Here is a 6,000-nt window from a genome sequence, read left to right on the forward strand (position 1 = left end):
GTACTCCCGCTTAACTTCGGCCTTCCTTCTTCCACCTGTGATGCCACCTCTCGCAGAGCTCCAGAGAAAGTTGGTCCCAGCCCACTGTTCCTGGGCCGGCACCTCTCCCACCCCCCACTCTCCCTGCGAAGACTGGTATTTGGCTTCTGTTCCCCATTAGGTTACTGACTCTCTTGTGATTCCCCTGGGCACTGCCTTCACCCCAGCATGTTAAAATAAAACGTGTTATGCCTTTTCTTCATTTAGTTGAATCTTGACAGTTCGTTTTTCTCAGTGAACCTTCAGGGGTTTCGAGGGAGTTTCTCTTTTGGCTCCTATGTGGCCCTTCAATGCCAGCCCTCTTAGCTCAGCATTCAAGGCCCTTGGTTATGGTTCCAGACAAATCTGCCATCACCTCCCTCCTCTTCACCCACCACGACACCCTTCCCCGCAACCCCCCAACCAGGAATGCATTCCACTAACATCTTCTGTCTAGCCTTCTAGCATCTAGATCAATGCTTCTCAATTCTGGCTTCATTCATACAACCTGGGGAGTTTTTCAAAACTACCAAAGCATAAGGCCAAACCCCAGAGGTTCTGCCTCCAACTGTTCTGAGGTGAAGACTGGGCTTTGGCAATTTTTTAAAACTTTCCTAAGTGATTCTAATGTGCAGCCAAGGAGGTGGAGAAGCACCATTCTCAGCTGGATTCAAATGCCACCTCTTCTAGGAAGCCAGGAAGGATTTATCCCTCATTTGAATCCTCACAGTGCTCTGAAACCACCTTCATTTGACGAGCTTTGGTCAACTGTAGATTTATCATTCCTCCACAAGACCTAGGCTGCTAGCGTCCAAGGTACTGTAAGAAAAAAAATCTGTACTTCCAAGGAAAACTCTCTAGGGTTTCTGATTGTAGTTGTTCATTATCTTTGAGCTATTTTACAGCTCAGTAAGTTGCAGATAACCAATGGTAGAATAAAGCAATGCTAATGAATGCTATTTCTGTCCCATCTGGTAAAGGTTCAATTGACTTTCCTCCCCACCAGGTGGAAAAACCAGTTTTGCCTCTAATTGAATATTCCTTTCAATATAAAGATGTCTGCCGATCCTCTTTTGAGCTGATTACAACATCTGCCTGGTATGGTCACTGATTAATAAGCAGAACAAAATCTTTAACACATGATCATTTTTATATCTGACGGTCGTGATTTTATTTTGAAAATTATGGTATGTGCTTCTTTGCTGCATCACCTACCACAGGGTGTGGCTTTTAAGGATTTTTGGGTGAAATGCACTGAGCAGCTTTCATGCTCCTGCCCCCACAAAATTAGCAGTCTAATACAGCAGTCTACAAGTTTTTTGGGGTCCTATATGCCACCAGTAACAAAAGAAAAAAATCGAGCATTTATCATGATAAACAAAAATATACATTTTAAACATGACATTAAAAGTCCATATAATAAAAGGTCTAACAGTTTCTTCCTGTACCCCCAAAAATCATCTTCAGTGCCTCCCAAGGTGTGTCCACCCCATTTTGGGGGCCCCTATCTTATATAATCTAGATTCTTCCTTTTGCCCTTTCCTGATGGCTTCTTCCCCAGCCCACAGGAAGACACCCAGGACCAGCCCACTTGCCCTCCAGGAGGCTTGACTCTGATGAAGCCAGGGTAAATGTCACTTTTGGCGCTGTGCCTGGGCACACCCCCCCAGCTCGAGGTTTCTTAGACAGCAGTGTCCTGCCCTCCCCTGACCCAGAACCATTGATCCTAGGGCTGGATAAAGCCCCATGGGGAGCATCTGGCTACCCCGGGATTGCAATTGGTTTGGCCTGGGTTTGAACCCCAGCTCAGGTCACTTTTGAGAGAAGCAGCAAAGTATAGTGTCTCAGAGCACAGAGGCTGCCGAGATCGAAGCCTGAAGGTGCTATTTAGTAGCTGTGTGACCCTGGATAAGTATTGTATTTAACCTCTCTGGGCCTGTTTCATAGGAGGGTACTTCAAAAAGTTCCGTGGAAAAATAGAATTAAAAGACAACATAAATCTTTCCATGAACTTTTTTTTTTTTTTCCTTTTTGGCCTCTGGCCGGTAAGGGTATCTGAACCAGTGACCTTAATGTTACCAGCACCACACTCTTCCAATTGAGCTAACTGGCCAGCCCCCTCCGTGAACTTTTTGAAGATCCCTGTACGTAAAATGGGGATAAAAACAGTACTGACAACCAAAAAAACTGCTCTGACCAGATCAGCTAAATTACAGTGCCTTGCTTGGGAGGTCTGGGATAAGTCAGTAGTCAAATTTGCCTGCCCTAGAAAACATTATCATAAGACCATTTTTATAAGGTCAACGGTTCAGATCCCTGTTCCGGCCAGCCACAAAAAAAAAAAAAAAAAAAAAGATCATTTTTACTTAGAAGCAGACTTAAAGGTACCATAAAATAACCTAGAATGCTTCTTGTAACCCTTGTGTAACCTAGTAACAATCCCAAATCTACACGTCCTGTACAACCAATAGAAAACCTGATGAAATATTTAGGCAGGGCTGTTTTTTTTTGTTTTGTTTTTTCTCTCTCTCTCCTTTGACCCTTCACCTCTTCTTGTGATTACAAAATGCTAAATTCTGCTGACCCTCTTTGGAGGGCATTTCTCAGGGAGACCTAACTATTTGTCTATCGTTCGCAATTGTCATATTGGCTCAATAAATCCTTGCTGTATGTGTGTAGCGTCAGTTTCTTTTTTAGGTCAGCCTCATAAGAGTTATGGTGAGGGTGAAAACAACCCAAGTCTAGTACTTAGGAAAGGACTTGGCAAGTACAAAGCACTATAGAAGTGTTTGTAATTATTATTTCTTCCTTAAAACTTTTGAGGGCTGGAGTTTCCATGTCTATAAAACAACAGCATCTAACATGTCAAGGGTTCAGCCCAGGCCCGGCAAGTTGTAAGGGTTCAATAAATAACAGCAGTTACTGTTTTACTGCTGTTATTTAAGGAGCACCAGGACACCTATTTTAAAGAGGAACCTGAGGCTCAGGTCACCTGCCTTCTCAAGCCCCACACCCTCCTGAGGTTACAACAGCAGCACTTGCTTCTCTGTTTCTGGCAATCTACAGTTTACTAGGCACTTTCACATCTGCTGTCTTATAATTCATCAAGGTATCAATTTTAGCCTCATTTTACAGATGAGGAGTCTGAGGCTCAGAGAATCCATGGACATTCACTCCATTCTCAACGCCAGGAGGAAAGGAATGGGAATGCTGGGAATGCGGCCAGATTCCAAGCCAAGAAGTTTCAAAGCAAAAAGACAGCCCCCCACCCCGTTCCTCTCCCCTACTGATGGGGGAGGGGGAGGGGCATGAATGCTCAGGAACCAGGGTACAGACCACATCCTGTGCTTTGTTCCCACCCCGGAGGTATCTTAAGAGTGGCTGGGTGGGATGAGGTTGGTGACTCCACTGGGCCTCCCCAGAAAATCCTAGAATGGTACAGGAAGAAGAACCATCCAGACCCAACCCATTTTACCCGCTGGGTGCCCTAGGCACATATTTCATCCCTCTAGTGAGGAAGGAACTAAGGCTCAGAGGGGTAGTAGGTGTGCCCAGGGCACCTAGCCAATTAGTGGCAGGGCAGAGGCTGGGGCTGGGGCTGCAGCCTGGTGGCCCAGGGCTCCCTCTGGGTGTTGCTGGGCAGATGCAGATCCGGACACTGGCATCTACCCAGTACTGCAGTATCCCCCACCCCCACCCAGGTACCAGCCCTGAAAGACCAGGCCCCAGACCTCCCAGGGGCAGCCCCCTCTTTGCATGCTCACATCGACATTCTGTCCCAGCAACAGCTGTGGCCCTTAACCATAACTGCTAATATTGTCTGTATCCCAGCAGACGGCGCCTTGGGAACAATGGGTAGAAGGCAAAGGAAGACGGATGAGTGACTGTCACAGCTGCAGAGGGGGGCTAAGCCCTTTGCCTCCCTCCCTCCCCAGCCCCACCCAACTCCCAGAATTCTAAATCTTAGATCAGCTGAATTCGAGAATACACCCATGATTTAGCAGACTTGGCTACACGCGGGCAACAAAGGCCCAGAGGGGAAAGGGGCTTGCTTGCGCAAGGAGCTCTGTCACACCTGGAACTGGAACTCAGCTTTTCACTGACCCCCAGGCCAGTGCCCTCTGCAGTGCATTTTCCTGCCGGCTGGAAGGTCAGGGCCCACAGGGGCTGACACGGGGCCCTCGGGTTGAGCAGGTTGGGACATCCTGTCTGGCTCAGCGGGTCCAGCAATTTAAGGTGTGTTTTGGGCAAGGGAGGAAGGAGTAGTGGAGGGAAAAGAGCAGACTCCTAGGGGAAACCAGAGTCCTTTCACAAACCCAAGAATGGTATGTCCAAATTTGGAATTGTCAGGGAAGACCCACCAGAGTTTAGAGAAAGAGAGGGGGAGGGAGGAAGCAGTGACTAGACTGGTCCTCTCAGAGGACTCCCATCCCCTTCCCCTTGCAGGACCTCAAAGGGTTGGGATAGGCTTTCCAAACTTGCAATTATTCCTTGTAGCTGACAAATAAATCAATTTTCATAGCCATTGTTTCCTCTGATAACGGCTGGGTTTATCAGCTCTGGACTTGGAGAAGGAAATCAAGGCTCAGAGATGGAAAGCCACCGGCTCAACGTCACACTGCAAGTTGTAGGTGCAGCGGGGATTCGGATTCAGGCTATTTTACTCCTAAGCTAGGATTCTGGGAGTTATGTGAATCCCCTGCCTCACGACAAGGGCCCTCGGTGGCCACATGGGAGACTCCTTTATAGGCAGAGTGGCCCAGAGGGGGAGAAGGGCCCACGGGGGCCCTGAGGTATGGACAGCCGGTCCTTCATCCGTCTGCACACAGACAGCTCTCGCCCCAGCCCCGCACACAGCCATTTTCCATGCAGCTGAAGGATCCGACTCCTCTCGCTCTCAGTCTAGGGCTTCAGCCACACCCTTCCCTGCGGCTCCTGGGCTGCCCCCCACCCGAGCTTTCAAAGTCTCTTCAGCCCCCGAATTAAGGCCGGCAGGGTCCGCCCGCCCAGCCCCAGCCCGGGTGCCCCCGGCCCCTCGACTCCACCCTCTGCAGAGCCCGCCGTCCTTCGGCCCCTCTCCTCGGTCCCCACCCCCGCTTCCCTCCCCTCCCCCAGCCAGGGCGCCCTCCGCCGGCGCGTCTCCGCCTCCGACTCAAGATTTGCTGCACTGCGCTCCCCCAGACACACCCAGCCCGCGACGCTCGGGTTACCGCGCCCTCCAGCTCCAGCTCCCCGCGACCCCCCGCTGCCCGCGCCCCTCCCCGGAGCCCGGCGGCTGCAGCGACCGGCCGATGGCTCCCCTCGCCGGTCTCCACCCGCTCACCGCGTGGCGGAGGCCTCCTGTCGCGGACGGACGCGCGGACGCGGAGCTCGCTGGGTCGCAGCCCGTTAGCCGAGGAGCGGCAGCCGCAGCGCAGGGGCGGGTCGGAGGACAGCCGTCGGCCCCGGGCCGGACACGTGGCGCGCAGAGGCCAATCCCGCTCGCCCGCCACCCGCCTCCACCCCCAGCCTCCCAAATTCATTCGCTCTTGAAAATCTTAGAATGTCACCATCCGGGAGGGGCCCTGCCGGGAGAGCCTCCGTCAACCCTCAGACCACAGACCTGAGACCCAGAGAAGGGTAGGGGGATTTGGCCAAGGTCACGCGGCCATTCAGGGCTAGACATCAGGGCTCTTGACTCCCAGTTCTGGACATTTCCCCCCAGATTCCTGCAACTAGCCAAAGCTTTGAAGAGAAACAGAAAACGGAGCCTGCCAAAACTGAGGCCCCGAACTTCATCTGCCTGATCAAATTCCATGCCTCCACAGTCCCATCAGGTCGGAGACATTATTTCTCCACTTCCCGGAGGGGCGCCCAGAGAAGACCGGTTCCTTGAGCAAGGTCACACAGCTAGCAGGTGGTGGAGCCAGGATTCAGACTTGAGCCTGTGACTGCAGAGGGACTCCAATGCGTGCTTGGCCCTGGAGAGTAAATAGTCCAAGG

The 6,000-nt window shown here is 51.3% G+C and overlaps 1 protein-coding gene across 2 annotated transcripts in view; it reads right to left on the reverse strand.

Moving 5' to 3' along the window:
* The window catches only part of ANXA6 (annexin A6), a 52,365-nt gene extending 46,916 nt beyond the window's left edge, over positions 1-5,449 (reverse strand). For both annotated transcript variants that reach the window (XM_063086381.1, XM_063086380.1), the window contains exon 1: positions 5,342-5,449. The gene's annotated coding sequence lies outside the window, so the exon portion shown is untranslated. The remainder of the gene's footprint in view (positions 1-5,341) is intronic.
* Between the last annotated feature and the right edge of the window lie 551 nt (positions 5,450-6,000).

Source organism: Cynocephalus volans, chromosome 2, assembly GCF_027409185.1.
Source record: "Cynocephalus volans isolate mCynVol1 chromosome 2, mCynVol1.pri, whole genome shotgun sequence".
In the NCBI taxonomy this organism is placed as follows: domain Eukaryota; kingdom Metazoa; phylum Chordata; class Mammalia; order Dermoptera; family Cynocephalidae; genus Cynocephalus; species Cynocephalus volans.